Raw genomic sequence first — 27,875 nt, 5'->3', positions numbered from 1 at the left:
TAGGTTGGAAAAAACCTTTAAGATCATCAAGTCCAACAGTTAACCTAAAACTACCCGGTCCACCACTAAAGCATGTCCCCAAGTGCCACACCTACACGTCTTTTAAATACCTCCAAGGATGATGATTCCACCATGTCCCTGGGCAGCCTGTTCCAATGCTTGAGTATCCTTTCAGTGAAGAAATCTTTCCTAATATCCAACTTAAACTTCCCCTGGTGCAACTTGAGGCTGCTCCCTCTTGTTCTATCACTTATTACCTGGGAAAAGGTAGCGTAGGTCTATCCCAGAGGTAAAAAATCCAAGGCTCCAGCCTCAGGACTGTGTGCATTTCTAACATCTTCAGCCCTGGTATTGATTTATTAGACAGCTTTTCTGGTCCTCCATTTCTTCAATCAGGAATTTTCCTACAAGCTCTTCTTTTTTATCTCTAGAGATTATTTGAAAGGATGTCTGCAGTTAGGCAGATGCTTAGCAATAAAAAAAAAAAGTGCATGCCAAAAGCTAGGGGGGGAAAAAAAACCAACCAAAGCAAGTTATTCAAAGTCATGGTGATGATATAAACAATTTTGAATTTCAGATCAATTCATATAGGAGATTATGCCAAGAGTACTGCATTCTCTGCTGCACATATAATGAAAAACTGTAAGTATGCAGCCACAGGTTTTGTGGGCTTCAGTAAGGCAGAACTACACTGACTTCAGCTTCATGATGCATTGTCAGTTGCGTAGGAGGACCTCATTCAATAATAATCTCATCCACTGTGGAATGCAGTAAATAAGCTAAGAACATGTGTCAGGCAGTTGCTGACACACTTGCCCGAGTGTTCCAAAAATGGTAGCTTAAGATTTAGCCTCCTAATGGCAGTTGAAAAATCAAGAAAAAACAAAGGCTCACCCATCCTAATCCTAATTGTTAGCTATCAGTCTTTTAAAAAAAATCAGTCTGTTTACTGTTACCTGGAGTTCTCCTGCTAAGTGTACTCAGGTAGACTGCCCTCTGTATGGGAAGAAAGATGAGATGGACACATACAAAGAGTTCCTAAAGTGGACAGATGCTTCTTCCACTCCTTTTCATAACAGAAATAGTTATGTGACATATCTTTCAGGATAAATGAAAGTTTTGAAATAGATAATTTACTTAGTGCTGTAAATGCACCTTTCTGACAGGGACATCCAAGAGGAAGCTGACAAAAGAATGATGTCAACACTTTTTTTTAGCTCCTACATCCCTGTTTGGGCATTTCAACAAGTATCTTGATTACCAGAAGCCCTGGCATGAAGTACTTCTATTGATCTCATAACTTCTGGAAACAGGGCTATTCATTAGTAGTTTTTTTTCCCAAAAAGTGTCCTGAAATAAGGCCATGACATTCCAAGCACATCACAAAATGCTGGGGAACCCTGATAGTGGAGCTTGATTGTATGACATACCCACAGCAACGTAGCGGACAGAGGACATTTTTTAATGCTAGTCCAGACACAAGTCTGACTATAGAGCTTTGCCCAGAAGTCTTTACCTCCAACTTTTCAACTCTAAAAATCATAGTTATTTAACAGCTCACGTGATCACTTAGGCACACACACTAAAATACAGATTTGGCCTCTCTATATTTGCAGCATATGTTTTGACATTTTTCAGGCTTAGATACTGTCAAGTTTGCAAAAGCAAATCTATTTCAGTTGAACACTGAGCAGGTATTATCAGATATTAGTCAGTGAGCAAGATTAGTATCAGAGAAAATCTGATAATTCACTAGTAAACTTCAGGATCCAAGACCCAAGACAGTCTTCCACTCCAGATTGTTTAATTCACAGATATGCAACTGTAAAAAGGTATTTACAGTGTGCTTACACACTGTTATCCCAGAATTTAAAGACATCTTTTTAACACTTCCAAGGAGTTAGTTTACTGGCTGATAACGTATAGGACAGAATCTTCCCTTCTGCCTTTACATAACAACTATTAGAAAAAAGTTTTGAACACTTTCATATTTTTTAATGCCAATATTTCTGGATTATAGTCTTCCAACCATCCAGCTATTACATTGCTATCATATATAAAATCATATCAAGTTGATTTGTTGCAAATAACCAGTATGGTTCCTTTTCCTTTAACTCTAGATATCTTTGGTTTTGAACAAAAAAAAAGAAACAAATGAAAATTTTATACAAAATTGAAGAACTGGTAGATCCACTGACCAACATGTTTTACAGACCTAGCACCTAAACAAAAATACAGAGGATATTTCCAGTTCAAGACTAATAATACAAAATACTCAAACAACCATTATTAAAAGTTAACACTACCACCCACAAATTTCTCCATGCATATGTCACACATACCTCATATTTTATCTCCAATGCTTCTGTACATAAAAGACATAAATACTGAACTTTTACACAAACTAAAAGTAAACTTACACAATACTAAACTGTCTTCTGCAGAAAAATTATTATCAATAGAATTGAGTGAGCATGTTCAACCAATTCATTCCTTATCTGTGCATTCTGCAGATCATCACAGACTGCTGAAAAAGTATTTTACATCAAGTTGGCAAAAAGTTTATACTCTTCTACCTTTTGGTAGATATTGAAGACGGACACAAAGGGTACACAGAGGAAAAATTTACCAATACAGCTGTGTCCATTAGGCACTTTATAGCAATTATTTCATTTTTGCTTTTCAGTTTTTACAATAAAGATGTAAACATAAAAAAAGGCAGATAAGGTGTCAGCTAAGAAAAAAGGGAAGGTAGGCACACTGTAACATTGTTATAATTAACAAATTACTGTTCATCAGAGTGACTTATTACATATGTACTTGTAGATTCTCAAAATGCAAAGTAAAACCTGTTATCCTCAATGTCAATGAGGTAGGTTTTGCCTCTTTTTGACTACAGACACTACTTTCGCTTACTTCTTCCACCCTTGCTAGCATGCAAAAATTGCATGACAGTTTTTCAGGACATTCACACATCTGAAAGAATCTCTCCTCAAAATTTCCTTAAAGATGCTCTTTCTGTTGACCCAGTGTTTCTGTTGTCACAATTATAACCCTTGCAAAGGTTTCCATCACCAGGACAAGAAACCAGCATGTTTTGTGAAAGTCTGGATGAAGAAAAAATGTGTAAAACCCCCCTACACTCCAGCAAGAAAGGATAACTAAAGCTAGTTTCATGGTTATTACATGCAACACAAGCTTAGAAACTTGACTCCCTGGACAGAAGGAACATTTCATGTAGAAAAACTATAGATTCTTTTATGGAAATGAGTTTTACTGGAATACATTTTGTGACTTACCTGAGTAAAACTTTGTTGAGTTAAAATAATTGTTACTTCTCTTTGTATGCAGATGACATGTAGCCCGCTACTTGTCAGAGGTCTGTAGAAAGCAGTATTACCCTGTCAAAATGCCCTTTTTTAGTCTTTTAAGACTACAAGTTGTTCATAGGCTGGTTTCTGGATTACCCTGTTTTTTCATCCTCCTTCTATGAATGGAGATGAATAACATAATAAGTTTCCTAACTTGTAGTAAAAATTAATTTTGGAGTTAGGAATTAAATGAAATAAAATATCCTATCATTTAAAATAAAAGTTATAGAAAATAGTCATGCTGAAAAATTTTATAAGATAATGAATTGCAATTTTGAATAGAGATGTCCAGTTGCACCAATAGGTAGAAACAATAGATTCTTATCTGGACATAATTCAGCTCAGCTACATCTACCCTTGCTATTACACTGCTCTAGGATCTCGCAGATTAAAATTTACTTTTATAAAATTCTATAAACTTTATAAATTTTAGTAGATAGTGAAAAAAACCAAAACCAATAAAGTTTAGGTAAGCAGATGATATCAAGAGTTCTCTTCCTTTAAAATTTTAATTTTCTTAGAGAAAAACCTATCAGAGGTAGTTGAACTAGATAAAATAACCCAAAACAAAACATAAGAAAATAATCTTCTATAATAATGCAACTAGACATTATTCCATGCTGTATTTTAACAAGTATTCCTGCAAGATGCTAAACTATAAATATAGAAATCTGAGTGAGAAGCTTCTAAATATCAAAACTGACTATTTCAAGTGTTGTTTTCCAATATATTATTTTATTATAATTTTTTTATGGTCAGGAAATAGAGCTCCCTTGAAGCAACCTATCTATTGTCTAAAAGGAAAAACACCTTCATCCTGCTTGCTGGGATATAACCGGCATTTCAAGTTGTTTCTAAGCAACTTCATAAGCAGGACAATGTTAAACTTGACTATATGCAATTTTGGAGGCATGACTGTACCTTTAAGTATATGTTATTATGTAGTTCACTTCATTAAGAAAAAATACAAGAAAAAGATGCTTGTGTGTTTCCTACTAACAAGAAGTACATTAAGGAAGTTTGTGAATTCTTCATAGTGTCCTTTAATTTGCAACCTAAGGGGCAGAAGCCATATCCTTTTTGTTCACTAATACTGAACTACTGTGTGAACAAGGCTTCGAGATATTATTTGCTTACTGTCAATGGCTTCAATCTTATTAGGGTGTTCTGTTTATCCACTAACAGAAAGCAATCTACCCATGAAGTCTCTATTCATATTTGAATAGGAAATTTTGAGTTAGAAGTATATGAGAGTGCTGTTACATAGCCAGGTTAAGTTCTACAGTAAATCAAATAAATTTGATATCACAACAGTTTATCTTGTCTGACCCAGGGAGACATGGCCATACAGGTTTATATTATTATTACTCCTAGCCCGGTATCCTCTAGCATAAGAGTTTGAAGGAGATGTTTAGGGATAATATGTTAGGAAAAGGTCAAAAGTAAAAACAATCCATCTCCCATTTTTATAGCTTTCATTTTATTTCAAGGAACAACTTTAAGATATCCTTAGGCAGGGGGTTCATTTGGACTGTTGCATTTGATAGTCATCCATAGAAATTAATGGTTAATTCCATTAATTTATGCACCTTGTTTTGAACCTATTTATATAATTTCCCTTTTACATTTTGTAAATTTTAGTCCTAGAATTTAATTATATTTTCTGTCAAAAAGTACTCCCTTTTGCTTTTAAACTGATGCCTCGTAATTACGTTGTTCTGTAGGCATATCTGGATAATCCCTAATACTGTATCTGATTTCCACTTATCCAATTATTTCCACCACTGCTGATTATTGATTTGAGTTTTGCAGAGAAATACCAACAATATTGTTCAAGACCTCTGTTCTGAGTTGTGGTAGATCACTAAAAAGCCATTACTATGAATGTATCGTTACTTTGTATTTCCCATTTACATTTGTCAGTTCTTGTCAATACTGCTAGGTAAAGTACAGAATATTTTGAAATATTTCAAGACCAATTTAGTGGAATTATTAGCTTTATGCAGTTCAAATTTTATTTTTTTTCAGCAAATGAAGAAGTAGCTTTTATTTTTCAGCACATTAACTTGCAAACAGGTATCTATGTTACCAGTTGAAGATACTTGAGATCAAAGAATCTTTGTTTGTGTCTGTAAGTTCAGACTAATTTCTTAAAGGAGAGAAAGTGCAAAGCCAGGAAGTTCTTCAATTTCTTATCCTCAGGTCAACAGAAAAATAGAATGTCTACAATTCTATTTAGGGAAGACTTTGAATAATGCTCGTGTAGAAAGACAGGCTGGGAAATAATTTCAATTTATTTTTTTCCCCACGGAAATTCCCACGGAATTATCAGCAATCTGACAGGGAGCAACAGGTTGGGAATCTGCTGAAACAGCAGCTAGTAAGACCATTCAGCTCAAGTTAGATGTTTATTAAGTAAAATAGAGCATAGATAAAGAGGAAAAACTATTTATTGCATATAATTGTAAAAACATAGTTTGACAAAGGTAAGTAAAAGAAACAGTGCACACAACACAATGAGATGTGGAAGAGGAGATATTCCTCCTGTAAATGTTAATAAGCCATGATTTAATGAAGAAAAAGAAATAAAAGGAAAACCCAGGGGTTAATTTACCCAATCCTAACAGCTGATCAAAAAGGCTTACAGAACCTACGGTGGTAGTAGAAGACATATTTGGTAATTCAAAAGGCACTATCATATCTAAACACAAAACAGGGAGGGCAGAAAAATGAAAAATGAAAGGAGAAGGAATGAAAGTCTGAAGCCAAATGCACTGTGGAGTAGAAATCCAAACATCCATACAAATACATTCCTCTGACTAACCCCAAGAGCATAAATTTGTTTCTACAATCACCCTCTCTTCACAAATAATTGTCTTCATTGCAATCAACATACAATTTAAATACAGGTTAATTCTGGCACTCCCACCCACACATAAGAACATCCAACCTGAGTTGAAAAATTATTTAAACTCAGTTCAGTTGAATTGCCAGGGTAGGGATAGAAATTCAAGGGATAACATGCAAGATTGTAACCATACAGAGGCAGACAGGGCTGCTGCATCTCTGTGTTCATGTTTTACCATGTGATTATTATTGCTTGAGTTAATTTAATTATAACTTAAGATAAAAACTTGGCAAAAACTAACTCCATAACAAGGACATTATACTGACATTTTACAAAACATTGCACAAATGCACTCTCTTGCAAGAAAAATATATCATCAGAGCGTAGTAGGAAATTGTTTTTCTACCCTGCCAAACTGTTCAAGTTCAGAAATGTTCCTATTCTCTGTCATATAGAAAGAAGATTCTTTCAATATTTTCATAAAATGCAAGAATTTGAGATACATGCTTTCTCCCACCTTTGTCCTCTCAGTCAGGTAGTTCAGGACATGGCAACCTCCTGGAAATGTAACTGTAAATGAACTAAGGGCTCTTAGATTCACATCAGGGAATCACCTAATCACTCAGACTGCAGGGGATCTCTGGAGATCATCAAGTTCAGACCTTCTGTTCAAGCAAGCTCAGATGATAGGTTGTCCAGGAGATTGTTCAGTCAGGTTCTGGGTATATCAACAGGAGGAGACTGCACTGCACAACCTTTCTGAGCAACTTGGTCCAGTGTCTCACTACCCTCACAGTTAAAAAACAGCAACAACAAACCAACAAGTGTTTTATTGTGTTCAGATGAATTGTTATGTGTTTTAATATGTGCACAATGCTTCTTGTCATGCTACTGGGCACTGCGGAGAAGAATCTGGTTCCTTCATTAATATCCCATCAAGAGGCATTTTTACAAATTGATAACACCACCCCTGAACCTTCTCTTCTCCAGGCTAAACAGTCCCAGGTCTCAGCCTCCCCCTGGTATGTGTCTCTGCTGCACTCATTTAAGAACAGCCACGTCTTTCTTGTAGCAAGGGGCCCAGGATACGACACAGCGCTCCAGATGTGCTTTTACTAGTGATGAGTAGAGGAGAAAGGACCACTCTCCTTGACAAATCGGCAGTGCTCTTCCTAGTGCTGTCCACATGCTCCTGGCCTTTTTTGATGCAAGGACACACTGCTGACTCATGCTCAGCTTGTTGTCCACCAGGATGTCCAGGTACTTTTTTGCCCAGCTGCTTTCCAGATGGTAGCCACCAGTGTGTACTTCGAGTAGCTTGGTGTTTTCCCTGTCCTTTGTCATCAGGTCTCCTGACCCATTTAGCAGCAAACCTTTCACTGCTGATATGTCTATAAAAGCTTTTCCTGATGCGCTGCACAACCTTCACTGGGTTCAACTGCAGATGGGCTTTGCTATCCTAATGCCATCCCTGCATGCTCTGAGGGTATCTCTGTATTTTACCTGGGCCACTCGCCCTTGCCCTCACCTCCTGCATATTTCCTTTTAATATTTGAGCTTTATCAGGAGTTCTTTCTTCATCCATACTGGCCTTCTGCAATATCTACTTAATTTCCCTTTTGAGGGCATGCACTGCACCTGAGCTTCAGGAAACTGATCCTTGGAAATCAGCCAGCTCTCCTGGAGCCCTCTTCTCACCACAGCTGTATCCCATTTCTAGCAGATCCCTTAACAGGCCAAAGCTTGCTCTCTGGAATTCCAGAGTCATGATCCTGCAATTTGTCTTTTCCCTCTTCTCATGATCCTGCAATTTGTCTTTTCCCTCCTCTCATGATCCTGAACTCCACCCATCTCATAGTCTTTGCAGCCAAGGCTATCACCAACATTCAGTTTCTCTACAAGTTTTCTTTCTTTATCAACCATCAGGTCCAGTTGAGAGCCTCTTCTTGTTGGTGCCCTGATCACCTGTGTCAGGAATTGTTAATCAAAGCATTCCAGAAACCTCTTAGGTTGCATGTGCCTTGATGTGGTGTTATTCCAGCAGATATCAGGGTAGTTAAAGTCCCCCATAAGGACTAGGACCTGTGAATGTGAGGCTTCTTCAGTTTATCTACTCTTCCACTAAGTCTTCCTGATCAGAACGTCTGAAGCAGACCCCTACCACAATATTTCTGTTGGTCTGCCCATTAACTCCAACCCATAATCTGGCTCTTCAGCTCTCCCTGTGCAGAGCTCCTTGCTTTCCAGCTACTATCTTAAATGAAAGGCAACTCTTCTCCTCATCTTCCCAGCCTGCTCTTCTTAAAGAGCCAGCATCAGAGCACTCCAGTCATGGAACATCAGGCCTTCACTCACCTGGCTTTCCTCTCAGATGGACTTCACTGAAGTATTGGTTGTGCTCGAGTAGGTCTCCCTCAAGTTCCTCTGTTGAAAAACATCATTACCTACAACTAATTACTTGCAAGGTGAGTGGGAAGAGGTTAATTCTTCATCCATGTAGACAATTTACTGGCTAGTACTTGTTCAAATTAAATATAAAACACAGGAGCAAAGTGCATGTGGAAAGGAGAGAAGAGCAAGGAATTGAATTATTTTAACTAGAAATTAAATTCTGTATCTTTAACCAGAAGTCCAGTTCTGTATCCACATGTATGCATATGGAGAGGAGTGAAGGGCAAGGAACTGATTTCTTTTAACAAGAAATTTGGTTCTGTATCCAGGGTAATCCTCAGTGAATGACTCGCTAGATCTCCTCTACTTTTGTAGGAAAAGTTTTTATCTTGATAATTTTTTTTTCTTTTCTAATGTTAAAAGTAAATTACAAATCTCACCACATACATGTTACAGGAACTTGAACACACAAACTGATAGTCAGTCTACAACAATGAAAACAAAGTGTTATAATGCAGGACATATTCTGCTCCAGAGTAATTTAACCAGTTTTGAACTTGTATGCAAAAGGCTCAGGAAGGGAGGAATAGTCTCTCATTGTCTACAAAATGTTGTAACAGAACAGTAACTATAGTAAGACTCACTAGAGATGATGATTCATCAACTACTCCCTGCAGTAGCAATTTCTGTCAGGAAAAAGACCCCACCAAAGAATACTTTTCTTTTAAAGTAGAATTCCATAAGGAAGAATGAACTATACTGCTCAGAATCAATTTTCTAAGAGAGGCAAGCAACGGTGATCATTTTCTTAATTTGTCATACAGTGGTCCATAGAGCATACTGCTTTGTAGTTCTGACATACTGACTTTGACATTAAAAACCACAAAGATTGTTCATATTAGAATGCACTGTAGGAGCTCATCATCCAAAATGTTTGTAAGGAGGGATGAAACGACAATACAGTGTGTGCTTCACTGGATGTCAACATGGTGGGCAAACCCAGACACTTTTACTGTGGTAGCAGAAAGAACATTGCACAGTCACAGCAAAACTGCAACTTTCATCACTGTCCAGACAAGACTTGATGGAATGGGCTGGACCAGCACACACATTTGCAGGTACCAATAAGCCCCGTCTCTATCTTTCTATGCTGCAGACATTACGAGTCCAAAACAGTGAAGGAAAAGAAAGAAAACATAGCACATACAATACACCAGTGCTTGAATTTTGTGCAACATGGGGATGACAGTATTTTTTCAGAGCAGTTTGACTAGTAGTGGGGAATCCCTCCCAGTGCCTCTTCAGTGTCTTTGAACCTTGCCTAATTACTCAGGCAAAGGCATGGGATAGAAGAGAAGCAAAGGGATTTCTCCATGTGTAATAGAGAGGTACCGTGTGAGGAAACTTTTATGTTCCTGATAAGCAAGTATATAGCTTAGAAAGGAGAGCATCAGAGCAAAGCCCCATGAATCCTCTAGTGAAAAACAGGTTCAGCTATTATGTATGACACTAAATGACTCATCTCTATATGGCTCCAAATAATACTGCTACTCTGATATATCAATATAATAAAATTTATCATCATTTTAGGTTATAATACTTTAATATTTGACATTAGATTGCAGAAATGCTTTTATATCTCTTAGCATCCACTGGCAAAAGTACTCTGCTTCTTAAAGATCATTTATAGTTATTTTCTAAATAACCTAATCCAGTCCTTTGGGATTGCATAAAAATTCTAATAACCAACTTTTTAGGCACCCATGCGTATGTTACACTCTTTTTTCTTTCTAATTTGTATTTTGCTTCTGAGGTCCCCTCAGCCCAAGATGAATCTGCCTATCCCTGCTGGAAATTTGTACAGTTTCTGTCTACTACAAATCTCTTCACATTATTCACTGTGCTGATATCCTGAACTCCAAAACAACGTAACAGATGAGTCACCTTCAACTATCAGTCATTCTCATCTATTCACTTTTTGCCTTTTTAGGTTCTTTATTAGAAATTTAGAATCGATGTCAAATTTAATCTTAATTCATATTTTACATAATTTCTAATTCGTTTTTTCCATTTTCATGATTAAACTGCCAATACTTCACTGTTTTAGCTAGCCTGTGACACTCAAATTATTACATAAAATCACTAATGTCAAGAGTGATTGCTTATAAAGCCAAATCATTCACTTGCATTCATATTTTGAATGTATTTAGGATGCAGCAGTATTCTAGGCAATCCTGCTGTTTCCTCTGTATACATGTTCATTTTTTGACTTTTTCATGGAGAACAGTCTGTTCTGTTCTAAAAGCGCTACAGTGTGCAAGCACCTTTCACTCTCATTTTGTCTACTTGTTAAAACACAGCTCTTTAAATGCAAAAAAAACCCCAACCCATAAACTTGTATTTTCTGAGCCTGATTCAAATAACTTATATATAAGAGTATATACACATATATTCCATTTCCATGTCCTGTGCCTTCTCGCCTGTAAAAATAATTTACATTCCCTCTGCATCTGCATGGTTTTAGAAACATGCTAGATTTTTTCTCCCCAGTTCCCATAGTAAATATTCTTGTGGGAGTAAGTCTTATACACCCAAAATTATTTTGTCACATATCAGTGAATCCTTAAAATTAGCAAAATTATAGCTTACTGACAAAGTTTGAAATTTCTGACATTCCAGACAATATTTTCTTTTCATTCTTAATCTTTTGCAAAAAATTTCTCTCTTCACCATTTCACTCTTCCAGGACGATACAATTTATGATTTTATTTATGATTTTACCAAGATTCTTCATGCTTGTTCTCTGCTTAGTTTCAAACTGACTACAGTAATGCTATTTCTAGTAACAGAATGAGACATCATAATCTTTCTTTTCTTTCCTGCACAGCATTTTTAATTCATTATTGTCTGAATATTTCCTCCACCTTCTCTACATATGGAAAATATTTTTAAATTATAATTTAATTTGTTTAGGGTGGCCTTCTTATTAATTTTGTTTAACTATTTCACTGTATTTTTCAGGTCTTCATTTGTACTGCAACTTTTTCTTCTCATACTGCTTCCATATAAATTATAACAATATAGGACAGCCAAAAGTATTTCTAAATGCTTAATTGGTATTTTCACTTTATAAAAAACATTCACTGTATCAAATACTTCAGCATAATTGTGTTATTAGGAGCATTTTCATGAAAAAGAGGATTAAAAAAAATTAATTTTCATTTTTAGCATCCTGGAGAAGAAAAAACAGTAATGGTTATTGATTTTTAAGTTAAAACAATTCTTTCCTATAAATATAATATTCAAACAAAACCTTTTCTGAGTAAGAACCTACTTCTAAGTTTTTTCTTTATGCAAAAATTTTTCATTTATTGGTGGAAAAGTAGACTTGGTACATCATGGTGCAATCTCAAATCTTTAATTTCACATGCCTTGAATCTCTTTCAAACCTACCATTTCTTAGCATTTGTCTAACTGGATGTAATTTCATCACTTATGATCACTTATGATATACTCTATAACCCTAGCACAACAACTTACTATAAGAAAAATATTTAGAACCAAATCACAGTTATTCCTGAACCTCATGTTGCTGGCTTTTCTGTGATACCTGTGACTGACAGGAGAGAAAGACTTTAAAGTTTAAATGTACTAGGAAAAGAGTATCTACCCTTAACAAGGCCAAGTACCAGGTCTGCACTTGGGTCACAACAACCCCCCACAACACTACGGGCTTGGGGAGGAGTGGCTGGAAAGCCGCCCAGCAGGAAAGCACCCGGGCGCGTTGCTTGACAGCTGCCTGAGCATGAGCCAGCCGTGTGCCCAGGTGGCCAAGAAGGCCAACAGCATCCTGGCTTGTGTCTGAAACAGTGTGGCCAGCAGGGCTGGCAAAGTGATTGTCCCCCTGTACTGGGCACTGGTGGGGCTGCACTCCAAATAACTGTGTTCAGTTTCAGGCCCCTCATTAGAAGACAGACATTGAGGTGTTGGACCACGTCCAGAGAAGGGCAACAAAGCTGGTGAAGGGTCTAGAGAGCGAGTCTTGTAAGTGACTGAGGGAAGTGGGCTTCTTTAAGCTGGAGACAAGGAGGCTCAGGGGAGACCTTAGTGCTCTCTGCAGCTGCCTGGAAAGAGGCTGTAGGCAGGTGGGTGTCGGTCTCTTCTCCCCAATAACAAGTGACAGGACAAGAGGAAACGGCCTCCAGTTGCACCAGGGTTGGTTTAGATTGGATATTCAGAAAAATTTCTTCACTGAAAGGGTGATCAAGCATTGGAACAGGCTGCCCAGGGAGGTGGTTGAGTTACCATCCTTGGAGATATTTAAAAGACATGTAGGTGTGGCACTTAAGGACACAGTTTTTGCACTGTGTTTATCAGTGTTAGGTATAAAGTTGGAATCAATGATCTTAAAGGTCTTTTCCAACCTAAACGGTTCTCTGATTCTATGATTTTACCTTCTTTAAACATAGTTTGAAGATAACTCCTGTAGCTCTGTCATAGCTTAGGTCTTCATGGTAGCAGCAGTACAGCAAGAGCCATTTCAGTTAGAACAGAATTAAACCAAAAAGAAGTGTTTGTTCAAATCGTGGAAAGGTATTTTTCCTAGGCTCACCTGAGACTTAAGGGTGACAGGATTACTTAAATTAAAGATTAATTGAAAAACATGGGGACATCATCATACAATCTTCCCATTGCATAGCCTTAGAAGTTTGACTGCAGCTGCTCATGTATGTGTAAACATCCCCTCACTGGTGATTCTGATATGTCTGGAACTCATACATCTACATATGCACAGAGAGAGAAAATGGAAAAAAAAAAGCAAAAGAAAACATATGTGGCAAATGTCATATTCTTTTTTAAAAATCCACACTACATTTATATAAAAAAATAATTTGATGTAATTTCCATTCTAGACTAGATTTATACTTAATTATTGCAGTCTCAGGCAGTGGGCAGCAAATATTGTATCAAAATTGGGTAGAGAAAAATCCTTTTTATAGTTGGAATCAAGGAAATCTGATCCTTCTCAAGTCTTACTTAATCCTAATCAAAAAGTGTCTTAAACCCGGAGTCATTAAGTTATATATCCTTTTAATTTTCTCTTCCATCCTCTTTCTCCAGCATGAAATGTTTAAATTCCAAATATTATTTTATATCTATATAAACAAGTAATTAAATTGATAAAAATCCCTAAAATTCTTGGTAGCAATAGTATACTCTGACAATTAATTACATATTTTGTTTATGTATGTAATACCAAACTCCCAATTTTTTTCTTTTTCCTGACAGGCTGTGTTCATTATCCTTTTTTAATCCAGTCCCAGCTCTCTAATATCTTGGAGGAAATGAGGTAATCCATATTTCACGTGACAACTCATGGTCAAAATCCCAGCACCTCTCTCCATTTTGAATAACTGATTTACATAATCTTAATCCCAATATTTCTAATCAGGTCTGTGCAGTAACAAGAATTCCCAGCTCATGATAAATTCTATGTTTCTAATTATTTGTAAATTTAAACTGATTTTTAAAAACCTAAGAATTTTCTTAGAACATGATTTAAGTGTTCTCTCTTCACAGGAATCATAAACAGTATTAAAATGGTAGACTGGTTTGCTGGATTAGACTGCCATGGAACTCAAGCAGAAAACAGTCCCGGAGAATCTGCTTCCCTGCCAAATTTCCAGCAGAAATTTTGACAGTTACCATGTCCTTTGCATGAATTTACTGCACTTGTACTACATTTTGCCAAACTATTCAATTTTTTTTTTTACCTTAGTCCACTCTGAGCATTCTTCTGGTGTTGGCAACAATAAGAAGATGGAAAAAAGCTAATTAAATTATTTTCAGCAATGTCCCAGTCCCTTCTCTTAGATGATCATGTTATTATTTAGAACCCTCTAAGATGTCTAAATACTTCAGTAAACTTAAACTAATGAAATACTGGAGGAAAACATACTTTAATAATAAACATCACTTCAGATGAATTAAAGTGCCTTAGGAAAATATCAGATACTTCTGTCTAAGGGGTCTCCTGTTGTGAAGATAGGTCCACAGGAGTTTATACCTGTATATTAAATCCCTCAATGCTTAACTGCATCATTTAATAAGTATTCCAGCATTAATGAACTAGAACAAAATGGCATTTTATAGAATAACTGTGTCAGCCTACTGATTTATCACAAGCTTTCTATAAATTCCCATGAAGCTCACAAAGAAGCAATACAAATTCAAATGGAAAATTATAGCCCTGCTAAAACAATAATAAGAAACCGATCAAATACAAAAGCCCCAGTGTACAAAACACTTACCTAGTTTCTGAGCATTAAAATTTAATTGGCATGTTAAATCATTCTCAGCTTTAGGGCCCCTCACAGAGAACTGTATGACTAGCAAAGCAAGAAGTAAGTTAGTCTATGTTTTTATTTTCATTCTAAAGACCCTGAAGTTTCAGATTGAATAACAGAATTATTTAGGTTGGAAAACACCTTAAAGATCATCAAGTACAACTGTTAACCCAGGACGGCAAACTCCACCACTAAACCATGTCCCTAATAACCACAACTACACATTTTTAAACACATACAAGGATGGTGACTCTACTGCCTCTCTGGGCAGCCTGTTTCAGTGTTTGATCACCCTTTCAGTGAAGAAACTTTTCAGAATATCCAATCTAAACCAACCCTGGTGCAACTGGAGGCCGTTTCCTCTTGTCCTGTCACTTGTTATTGGGGAGAAGAGACCGACACCCACCTGCCTACAGCCTCTTTCCAGGCAGCTGCAGAGAGCACTAAGGTCTCCCCTGAGCCTCCTTGTCTCCAGCTTAAAGAAGCCCACTTCCCTCAGTCACTTACAAGACTCGCTCTCTAGACCCTTCACCAGCTTTGTTGCCCTTCTCTGGACATGGTCCAACACCTCAATGTCTGTCTTCTAATGAGGGGCCCGAAACTGAACACAGTTATTTGGAGTGCAGCCCCACCAGTGCCCAGTACAGGGGGACAATCACTTTGCCAGCCCTGCTGGCCACACTGTTTCAGACACAAGCCAGGATGCTGTTGGCCTTCTTGGCCACCTGGGCACACGGCTGGCTCATGCTCAGGCAGCTGTCAAGCAACGCGCCCAGGTGCTTTCCTGCTGGGCGGCTTTCCAGCCACTCCTCCCCAAGCCCGTAGTGTTGTGGGGGGTTGTTGTGACCCAAGTGCAGGACCCAGCACTTGCCGCTCTCACACCTCATGCCACTGGCCTTGGCCCATTGATCCAGCCTGTGCAGATCCCTCTTGGAGAGCCTTCCTGCCCTCAAGGAGGTCAACACTTCCCCACCCTCCTACTTGGTGTTGTCTGCAAACTTACTGAGGATGCACTCGATCCCCTCGACCAGACCTTCAATAAAGATATTAGACAGAACTGGCCCTGGTACCGAGCCCCGGGGAACACCACTTCTGACTGGCCACCAGATGGATGTAACTCCATTCACCACAGCCCTTTGGACCCGGCCATCAGCTATTTTTTCACCCAGTATAGAGCACACCCATCCAAGCCATGAGCAGCCAGTGTCTCCAGGAGAATGCTGTGGGAGACAGTGTCAAAGGCTTTACGAAGGTCCAGGCAGCCAACACCCACAGCCTTTCCCTCATCTACTAGGTGGATCATCTTGCCCTAGAAGGAGATCAGGTTCATCAAGCAGGACCTGCCTTTCACAAACCCACGCTGGCTGGGCCTGTTCCACTGGCTGTCCTGCACGTGCCACATGATGGCCCTCAGGAAGATCTGCTCCATAACTTTCCCCAGCACCAAGGTCAGGCTGAGAGGCCTGGAATTCTCCGAATCCTCCTTCCTGCCCTTCTTGTAGACAGGCATTACAGTGGCTGACTTCCAGTGCTCTGGGACCTCCTCGGTTAGCCAGGACTGTTGACAAATGATGGAGAGTTGCTTGGTGAGCTCTTTCACTGGCTCCTTCAGTACCCTTGGGTGGAATCTATCTGGCCCCATAGACTCGTGGATGTGTAAGTGGAGCAGCAGGCCACTGTTTCCTCCTGGAGAACAGGGACTTCATTATGGTCCTCTTGCCTGTTTTCCAGCTCAGGGAGCTGGGTACCCTGAGAGCAATTGTCCTTGCTATGAAATACTGAGGCAAAGAAGTCATAAAGTACCTCCGCCTTTTCCTCATCCTTTGCTGCAATGTTCCCCACCATGTCCAATAAAGGGTGGAGATTACCTGTGGCCCTCCTTTTGTTTCTAATGCATTTGTAAAAATCTTTTTTGTTATCTTTTATGGCAGTAGCCAGCCTGAGTTTTAGCTGGGCTTTCACCTTTTTGGTTTTCTCCTGGCATAACCTCATGACATCTTTGTAGTCCTCCCGAGTTGCCTGCCCCTTCTAAAGGTCATAAACTCTCCTTTTCCCCCTGAGTTACAGCAGAAGGTCTCTGTTCTGCCAGGTTGGTCTTCTTCCCTGATGGCTCATCTTTTGGCACATAGGCCTGCTCTTGTGCCTTTAATATTTCCTTCTTGAATAATGTCCAGCCTTCCTGGACCCCTTCGCCCTCCAGGACTGACTCCCAAGAGATTCTGTCAACCAGGCACTTAAATAGTCCGGTCTGCCCTCCAGAAGTCCAAGGTAGTGATTCTGATAACCACATTCCTTAATTCTTCAAGAACTGAACTCTACCATTTCATGACTGATGTACCCAAGATGGCTTCCAACCATCACATCACCCACATGTCCTTCTCTGTTTGCAAACAACAGGTCTAGTGGGTTGCCTTCCTTAGCTGGATTACTCACGAATTTTTTCAGGAAGTTATCTTCCACACCAGGAACCTCCTACATTGTTTTTTATCTATATTGAAATGTGTTTTCAGTAGACATCTGGTAAGTTGAAGTCCCCCATGAGAACAAGGACTAGTGATTGTGAGGCTTCTCCCAGGTGCTTATAGACTATTTCTTCTGCCTCTTCATTCTGATTGGGTGGTCTATAACATAGTCCCACCCTGATATCTGTCTTGTTGGACTTCCCGCTGGTTCTTACCCATAAATACTCAACCCTTTTCATTACCACCATCAAGCTCTAGACAATCAAAACACTCCCTAATACACAAGGCCTCTGTATATATACTCTCTCTCCTTCCTTGCCTATGCCTTCTGAAGAGTTTATAGCTATCTGCTGGGGCACTCCAGTTGTGTGAGTCATCCCACCATTTTCCATGATGGCAATTACACCACATTTTTCCAGCTGCACAATGACTTTCAACTCCTCATCGGTCCTGCACTCTGGTTCAGGTCTTTCAGGGGTGCTGTGTTGCCATAAAACTTGCTTTTCAAGTCCCAAGATAGTATTCCAGGCAGTGGCATGTGTCACAGGCCGTATTTCCAGCCATCCAGTAGTCCCTTCCACCATTGTAAGGACATGGTGCTTGGCATGGCAGGCTTGTGATAGCATGATATAATTGTTCTGTCATTCTTTCCCACATTGGTATTTCAACCATTGCCCTCTATACCAGAAAGGCTTCAGCCACTTGGCTTGTTTGCTTATGGGACATGTTTTACATTCATGGATGATCTGTGCAATGACATCAATGGACAAGTCCATCCCTTGATCACAAGCCTGTTTATATAATGTATCCCTTCTTAGATGCCCTGATGTGTCATAGACCCATTAAACTATAAATAGCTCACCTTTATGTTCCCAGTCCAGGTCCATCTGAGCAGTGGTAGTGGTCCTGGTCCAGCCTGGTCCACCTGCTCTTTGTGTCAATGTTCTTCAGTGGCACAGCTCTTGGGAACGTGAGCATCCAGGTTCTCCACCTGGGCAGCAATATGTTGCTACAATTCTGCAGCCCCATTTGTGCTTACTTCTGTGCTGCCAGTTAATCTGCTTCCGTTGCTGTAGACACACACAGAGCATTTGCCACCATCCATGGGTGGGTATAGAGATACAGTATTGGTAATTTTTCTCATTCAGCCATAGCTAAAGCCAGCTGGATAACTTTCACTTCTGCAGACTGACTTCATTCACCTTTTCCTTCAGCAGTTTATGTGACTTGCTATGTAGGGACTCCACATAGCAACTTTCCACCCCTGATGTTTCCTCACAGTATGACAGGATCCATTTATGAGCAGCGTGTAATGCTTTTCAGTTGCTGGTAATTTGTTATACAGTGGGGCTTCTTCAGCATGGTTCACCTCCTCTGGTGACAGTCCAAAGTTTAAACCCTCCGGCCAGTCCATGATCACTTCCAGAATTCCTGGTCAGTCAGGATTTCCCATCCAAGTCCTTTGCATTATCACTGTGACCCACTTACTCCATGTACCATCCATTGCATGATGTGTAGAGATTCTTTTGAACATCCAGCCCAGCACAGTCAGTCAAGGTGCTGAAAGGAGCTGTGCTTCAGTAACAGCTACTTCTGAAATGGCTTGAACTCCTTCATATGTTGCTAATATTTCTTTTCCAGTTGGAGTGTGACGGACTTCAGATCCTCTATATGCCTAGCTCAGAAACTCCAGAGGTCAACCTTTAGTGTCCCCCAGAGCTTTCTGCCAAAAGCTTCATGTGGGGCCATGATTCCTGGCTGCAATGTAAAGCATGTTTTTCACATCTTGCTCTTTTCAGTCTGGTACAAGTACTACTGTGCACAAACTATCTCCTGTTTAATTTGTTCAAAACCTTGCTGCTGCTTGGGGTCCCATTCAAAATCGTTCTTCTTCTGGGTCACTTGATAGAGAGGGCTTACGATCAGACTGTAACCTGGATTATGCATTCTCCAAAAACCCACAACACTTAAAAAAACTTGTCTTTTTTCTTTTTAGTTGGTGGGGACATAGCTGTTATTTTATTGGACACATCCGTTGGAAGCTGATGGTATCCATTTTGCCATTTTATACCTAAAATCTGGAACTCCTTTGCAGGTCCTTTGACCTTACTTAGTTTTATAGCAAAACCAGCTTTCAGAAGAATCTATACTATTCTTCTCCCCTTCTCAAACAATTCCTCCACTATGTTGCCTCAAACAACGATGTCAGCAATATACTTCAGGTGTTCATGAGTTCACCTTGTTCCAGTGCAGCCTGTATCAATTAATGACAAATAGTATGGCTGTGTTTCCACCCCTGGGGCAGTCAATTCCAGGTGTACTGGATGTCCCTCCAAGTGAAAGCAAACTGTGGCCTGTACTTTGCAGCCAAAGGGATTGAGAAAAACACAATAGCAGTATCAGCTGTGGCATACCACTTGGCTGTCTTTGACTTCAGTTCATATTGGAATTCTAGCATGTCTGGTATGGCAGCATGATGTTGTTCAGGCCACAATAATCCAGTGTTAAGCCTCCACTCTCCATTAGCATTTCACACTGGCCATGTGGGACTATTAAAGGGTGAATGAGTCCTACTGATCGGTCTTCTACTCTCCATTCACAGGATCAGCTTATGGATGGGAATCAGGGAGTCTTGATTAGTGCGATATTGTTCTCAGTGCTCTGTCATGGTAGATATTGGCCCCTGCTGTCTGTCAACAACAGAAGGATCCTTTGAGAGACAAGGCAAGTTAGACAGCTGCTTAATCTTCTTCATACTTAAGGCAACTATATCAAAAGCTCACTGGTACCCTTTTGGGTCCCTGAAGCACCTTCTCCTGATGTAGTCTGTGCCACAGATACATGGAGCCTTGTGGTCAGTTGACCCTGGCTGCATGCCAGGTGCCCATTAGATTTGCTTTATCACTTCCCTCCTGAACTGGACAGTGGAGAAAATACAACAAAAAGTTTGAGGGTTGAAATAAGGACAGGGGGAGATCACTCAGCACTTAGCTTAATTTATTACAGTCAAATCACAGTAGGGTAATGGAAAATAAAACCAAATCTTAAAACACTGTTCCCACCCCTCCCTTCTTCCTGGGCTCAGCTTAGCTCCAGATTTCCTCAGCCTCCCTCCCCTGAGTGGCACACTGTGACAGGAATGGGGGTTGTGGTCAGTTCATCACACATTGTCTCTGCTGCTCCTTCCTCCTCGGGGGAGGACTCCTCACACCTCTGCTGCTCCAGTGTGTCTCAGACTTGGACAACAATTATATCTAAAGGATGTCTAAGGTTTATTCACAGTTTTAAAGTGGATCACAAGATTTCAGCAGCAGTTAATCATTGACTGATTTAACATATACAGAGTGAGGTTAATAGGATTTACTATAATCACAACAGCGACTTAATTAGGGATCCAAGGTGGTAACATTCATTCTAGACTTGCTATGAGGTATCTAAATCAGTTCACACACACATGCACACAGACACAAATAGAGGTATACCCATTAAAAGTTCCCATCAAGTTCAGTGAAATAATGCTTTCAGATGTCTCAGCATTTTTCAACAGGTGAGAGTTGAGCCTCAGGGAGTAGAAGATTTCAACCCAGGCCCCAGTGCCAGCTTTCAGTGACGCTTCTCCAGTTTTTTGAAGACTTGAGGGTTTGTGAGTTCTGTGAGGTGTCCCACTCAGAATGAGATGCTGGTCACAGCCTGCTGTGGTACAGGAGAGCTCAAAATGTCTCACCTAGGACCACTGTTCATAGGGTCACAAGATGACTGGCTTTAGTCATCCATAAATTTCTATTCTGGACACAATGTGGGTCATTAATCTTTCAAAATTCTAGTAACAATGGTACCGTTCCACTTGGGCTACGATTCAGGTAAGGAATGTTCCAGGGCTGTCAGGGAATGACTAATTATTCCCATTCTTGTTCCCTGCCTTGGCCGGGCAACAGGAGTTCCTGGTACGGTCGGTGCTGTTCCCCACCTCAGCCGTGCAAGAGTTCCTGGTGCTGTCAAGGGACACTTAAGCACTCAAATTGTTCCACAAAGGCCAAGGCCTAGCGGGAATTCCTGAGATTGTAGAGGGGCCTAGAGGGGTAGGAAAGAAATGCACTGCCACAGTCTAACCTGTGAGTAAAGTTAATCAGTCTCTCTCTCACAGACTGATGGTGTGGTCACCTTTTGCCTCTATGTCTATGAACAGATCAATGGCATATTTGAGTTGTAATTTGAGAGAAACTTCTGGTTAGTCTATCTTTTGTTAAATGTGATCAAGCTATGCTATATATGCAAGGAAGTCTTTGCAACAGTGCCACCCATCTAGCCATTCTCCACACTCTAACATATAGAATAATGTTCATCAGCAAGCATAATAAGACAGAAATTAGTAAAATTACAATGGGATATAGCATTCAATTCAAAGTTCCTGTTGCTGTTGGTGACCATCCAAATAAGTTATCCCACCAGTTATGTTCTCTATCTTCACTCTTTCTAGGGCATGGTGTATCTTTTCTGCATCATCATGAATGATAATCAACATTCTTTATCTGTTGTTCTGGATTCATTTCAGTACTTGAATCAGGTCATCATGTTATAGTAGTGTTTTTAGCAATGGAAGATTCATTCCAATGGGGGTAGGTAGTAAATCTTGATAGGATGTGTATTTTGACTGTAGCAATTATTGTAGAATCCATTGGTTGGGACAGGAGCTGGACAGTTGCATACCATAATTTTGATAAAATTACAGATATCGGTATTTGAGTGATTATATATCTCTACAGTGGTGTTTGTACATATAAAATCACAAAAGGCTTCTCAGACAAACACATCCATTTCTAACCTATGCAAGTACAGTTTCAGGGGGTTCATCGGGGTGTATTTCAAAATGACATTTTGTTTAGTGTCACAACAAATGTCTTGAGCCTTAATAGTATTACTTTCACAAATAAATGCCTGTTGTTCCCATACAACATGTGTGTCAACATCAATAGTTTGCCATTTGTTCCCCCTTTGTTAGGCCCATATTCTGTGTTCTAGCAGATAGAGAACAGTTTCATTGTGATTTAATCCCAGCACAATGATTGGGTATATGGTGTATACTGAAGCATTGTGTATTGTCAAAACAAAGACTGTGGCTTTACTGTTGCTGGGGTCATAAATGAAATTAACTAGATGTCACAAAGATTGGAAATCTTATTTGAATTGAGTCACATTATCTCAAGTTACTTTTCAAATTTCAGGGAGTAAGGTGTCCTCTTCACCTTCTCTTATAACTGCTGTTACAGTAGGTTGGACCCACAACTGAGAAATATGTATGGTGCAGAATGTACTATAGTTTCCATATTGATTGGCACAAGTAAAAGAAATGTAGGTGTCCACTCTGTGGGTCAAGCTTGTTGATGTGTGAACTGAATTTCATTCATGACTGTGATGACTGCTCCTGCGAGAAGGATAAGCAATCCTTCAATAGTCAACCTTATCTCCAGGGAAGGTTTGTTGGTATTATTACCAGTACTGTTTCTGGCAAGGGAAAACAATACAAGTATTGGCAGGGTTTTTCCAGACAAGTTACTTATTAGTAGCTCAACTTGTTTAACTGCTTGGACTAAAGACAAAAGTCCCTTTTCCCACTCAGAGTATTTCTTATCTGTCTCTTTAAATGCAGTTGAACAGAACAATAAAGGTCTCTGATCCGTCCAGGGCCAGTTTCAGAGCTGTGTTCAGCAAAACTCCATTCTGCTATAACAGGGTTGTGGGGATTTACTGGTCACAAGGACTGGTATGTCTTCAACTCCTGTGTTAAAGTTTTGGCTGCCACTTCATGTTCTGAGTTTCATTTCCATATCTTTCCCTTTCATAAAAGTGAGCATAGTGGGCAAACAATGATAGAAAATCCAGGTACATGCTTTCTCTAATACCCTGAAGTACCCATAAGCTGTTGTATTTCCTTCCTAGACTGGGGCACCCGCAACTGTTCTGTTCTGTTTTTCTTAAGGTATCTGGAGGAATCACTGCACTGCCTGCTGTCCAATGAGTACCCAAAACCTTTACTTCCCTATTTGGTCCCTGATACTTCTGAGGTGGTATCTCAACTTCTGCTTTATGGAGTGCTTCCCACACTGCTATTGTCACTTCTCCTGTATATTAAGGGGAATCTCCTTCAATATCATGTATATGTTGGTAGTTTCACATCCTGAGGAAGCAAGACTGTAGAAGTTCAGCAAGCCACAGCATGAGCAATTGTGGGTGAATGTTTATACTCTTGTGGCAGTCTGTTAAAGGTATATCATATACATTCCTAAGTAAAAGCAAGTTTCTTCTTATCCTACTCTTGTAGGGGGAACCATAAGGAATATATATTTTACATCTAGTGCTGCCATCCATAGGTGTGTGGCTGCCTGTAGTGTGGCTGTTAGGGTTGCAATATGTGGTACTGTAGCTGTTAATGGGGCTCTGTTAGCATTTCAGTGCTGATTGAGGGTTTGTGAGTTCTGTGAGGTGTCCCACTCAGAATGAGATGCTGGTCACAGCCTGCTGTGGTACAGGAGAGCTCAAAATGTCTCACCTAGGACCACTGTTCATAGGGTCACAAGATGACTGGCTTTAGTCATCCATAAATTTCCATTCTGGGCACAATGTGGGTCATTAATCTTTCAAAATTCTAGTAACAATGGTATTGTTCCACTTGGGCTATGATTCAGGTAAGGAATGTTCCAGGGCCATCAGGAAATTACTTATTCCCATTCTTGTTCCCTGCCTTGGCCGGGCAACAGGAGTTCCTGGTACGGTCGGTGCTGTTCCCCACCTCAGCTGTGCAAGAGTTCCTGGTGCTGTCAAGGGACACTTAAGCACTCAAATTGTTCCACAAAGGCCAAGGCCTAGCGGGAATTCCTGAGATTATAGAGGGGCCCAGAGCGGTGGGAGTGAAACGTACCACTGCAGATACACTACCTTAATATGTATTTTGTATATGCGTACAACCTGTCTATCTGACATTCACATGTTACTGCTCTGAATGTTGGAGATGAAAGGTCTTTTATGTGCTGATGCTGTATTGCTTGATTTCTATTCTTCACTAAATCTTTAGAGGCAGCAGGAAGATGGCCAACACCGACTTCTTGCTTTTCATACACTTTGCATTTCTGAAAATTCAGATCTTTTACAACCGACTTTGATATTACATTGTTTGCTGTTTGGTAACCAGGAGCTCATAAAAGTATCATCTCTACCCTCATGTAACTTCAGGCTGCAAAATTTAGGTTTTCTATTTTTATTTCTATAAAGTAGTTAGTAGTTTTCTTGTCTTTCTTATAGTGATAGCATTGTAAGTCTATCTACATTCAGATACTATGACCTGTAACATCTTCTCCACAAAGCTACATAAATTATGAGCTTCTTGGCCTCTATCTGACTTTTCAGTAGTCCTCATAAGGCAGTCTAGATCCAAAAAAATTTGTCCTCATCATGCTGTTCCTCATCCTGGTGTACATGTATGTTAATGTAGTATCTTCTGGACCTCCTGTTAAGGCCTCTTACTCTGTGTCACTCCACTGATATCATCTGAAGCTCTTAGAGCTTCAAAATTTATCTTATTTATTTACTTATATTCTGGATTCCTCAATCGTTCTGTCTGAAATTGCAGTTTCTTTGATGCCTCTTCACCTCCCCACCCACTGCCCCTGCCATTACTGTGGCAAACCTCCTTTAACAGACCACAATTTAAAGAAGATTTTGAATTCTGCTTTGAATTCCAGATAGGAAACCTTGGATGAATGAAAAGGTTACTAGTTGGGAAAAAAAACTAGTTCCACTTCTGAGATCAAAGTGCAGAGACTGATGGGCCAACATCTGGCTGGCAGCTGTCAATGAGCACATCACCATGAGGGGCTGGTACCGGCACCCACGTGGCCCAGACGGGATAACCTGAAGCACCGGCACAGGCCGGCAAGTGGCTGCCTGGGTGCTGGCAAGGACCTGGGGCCCTCAGGGGACTGCGGGGTGGGTCGCAGCCAGGCAGCACGCTCTCCATCGTAAACAACACCATATGTGCCAGCGCGCCTGTCGCTGGCGGATCGAGGGGAACGCCCGGAGCCCAGGAGAGGGCTACCAGGATGGTCAGGACTTAGAGCACACAATCAGTGCTGGCGCCCAGCTTGCTTGTCTGCTGTGGAGGAGCTGAAAGGGGGTCTAGTGGCAGCCGGCAGCTGCTTGAAGGTTGCTGCAAAAGGCAACAAACTTCAGCTCTTCTCGGCGGCGGCATGCTGTTTAAGGAGGGCCAAGGGCCCCTGTCTGGGATGTTCAGACTGAACATCAGGAGAATCTTCTTCATTAGGAATGTGGTGCAGCACCAGCGCGGGTTATCCACGGAGGCTGGGGAATTTCTGGTGCTGGAGGTTTTTGAGATTCAGACAAAGCTGTGGCTGATGTGATCAAGTGTTGATGATAGTCTCATTTTGAGCATGAGGTTGGACTGGACAGCCTCATGAGGGTCCTTCCAAACAGCAGTTCTGTGATTGTAGTGAGTAAAGATAATGCTCATTACAACCATGTTCAAAAATAAGGCAAAACTAGCACTGCATTTTTTCTTCTGTTTTACCAAGATGAGTAAAATCAATATGATCATTTACTGGTTTAGATGCGTGAGTATTTGTAACTGACTTGGTGGTCTGTCTTTCTACAAATTGATTTAGTTTTCTATTGTCATGGAAATACGTTAGATGTCTATGTTTTAATCTCTCCAAAGCTTGGCTTTAATATTTGTGTTGGAATTCTTCCCTTTCATGTATGCCCTTCTTCATGCTATAATCTTTTACTTCTGTAATTTTTGCATATGAGTTGAAGAAGAAGTCACTCAGTGAGTTCAGTTTCTCCCTTTGGCTAACTCATTCTTGTTGCCTGTGGCCACAATTAAAAGATTTTTATGATTTTCAGACCTGCCCAAAATAGCAGGTGATGAAGTGGATCAAATAACCACATATGATAGACTACTTTTAGCTCAATATCAGTATTTTTCATTTCTTGCTAAGCTATAATTAATTTCATGATTATTTTTTAAATGCATTCAGCTGTCTTGAATATCCACTATGCACACACTGAAAATAGAAGCCTGAAGTTAAACTTCTCCCTGGATAACTATAACACATTAATTCTTGTAGTATTTTCACAGTGATTGATCTTGCTGTTGATTTGCTTCAGAGTACATGCATTAATGCATACCATTTCATAATCCTTGTTTTCTTAAACTACATTACAGCTAGATTAAGAAAAATCGCTAAATTATGAATTTAGATGTTGTGATTAAAAATTTAATTAGAAACAGTTTGCTTGCAGCAACTGCTCAAGCTCTGAGTATAAATGGAGCTTATTAATATTACTGTGGTGGGTTGACCCTGGCTGGAAGTTACGTGCTCACCAAAGCCACACTATCATTCCCCTCTTCAGGTGGACACTGGAAAGAAAATGTAACGAAAGGCTTCTGTGTCAAGATAAGGACAGGGAGAGATCACTCAGCAATTACCATCATGTGCAAAACAGATTCAAGTTGAGGAAATCAGTTTAATTTATTACCAATCAAACCACAGTAGGATAATGAGAAATAAATCTTAAAGCACCTTCCCCCCACCTCTCCATTCTTCCCAGGCTCAACTTCACTTCTGTTTTTTTTCTACCTCCTCCCATGCAGGGGGATGGGGCGTGGGGGTTGTGGTCAATTCATCAAATGTTGTCTCTGTCATTCCTTCCTCCTCAGGAAGAGGATTCCTCATACTCTTCCCCTGCTCCAGCATGGTCCCTCCCATGGGAGACAGTTCTCCGTAAACTTCTCCAACATGAGCCCTTCCCACGGGCTACAGTTCTTCATGAACTGATCCAGCATGGGTCCCTTCCACAGGGTGCAGTCCCTGAGGATCAGACCGCTCCAGTGTAGATCCCCCATGGGGTCACAAGTCCTGCCAGCAAACCTGCTCCAGCTTGGGATCCTCTTTCCATGGGGCCACAGGTCCTGCCAGGAACCTGCTCCAGTGTAAGCTTCCCACGGGCTCACAGTCTGTTCCAGACACCCACCTGCTCCAGCGTGGGGGGCTCCACGGGCTGCAGGTGTGTTATCTGCTCCACCATGGACCTCCATGGGTTGTAGGGGCACAGCCTGCCTCACCATGGTCTTCCCCATGGGCTGATGGGGAATCTTTGCTCTGGCACCTGGAGCACCTCCTGCCCTCCTTCTGCACTGATGTGGGGGTCTGCAGAGTCATTCCTCTCACATATTCTCACTCCTCTCTTCTGATACAATTAGTTGTGCAGGGTTTGGGTTTTTTTTTCCCTTTCTTAAAAATGTTATCCCAGAGGCACTGCCAGCCATAGCTGATTGGCTCAGCCTTGGCCAGCAGCAGGTTCCTCTTGGAGCCAGCTGGACATAGGGGAAGTTTCTGGCATCTTCTCACAGAAGCCACTCCTGTAGCCTCCTTTGCTACGAGCA

General features: G+C 40.3%; 1 protein-coding gene and 1 long non-coding RNA gene across 2 annotated transcripts in view; one reads left to right on the top strand and one right to left on the bottom strand.

The window, feature by feature from the left end:
- Window positions 1-27,804, bottom strand: part of LOC308056959 — a 32,239-nt gene extending 4,435 nt beyond the window's left edge. The window contains exon 1 of the long non-coding RNA XR_013925041.1: window positions 111-27,804. This is a non-coding gene — a long non-coding RNA (uncharacterized lncRNA). The remainder of the gene's footprint in view (window positions 1-110) is intronic.
- The window catches only part of PDE4D (phosphodiesterase 4D), a 626,273-nt gene that overhangs the window by 155,727 nt on the left and 442,671 nt on the right, over window positions 1-27,875 (top strand). The gene's annotated exons all lie outside the window — the stretch shown is intronic.

This window comes from Falco punctatus (genome assembly GCF_963210335.1).
Source record: "Falco punctatus genome assembly, chromosome: Z".
Taxonomy (NCBI): Eukaryota; Metazoa; Chordata; class Aves; order Falconiformes; family Falconidae; genus Falco; species Falco punctatus.
Note: the sequence above shows the minus strand (reverse complement) of the source record. Positions and strands in the feature narration are given on the sequence as shown.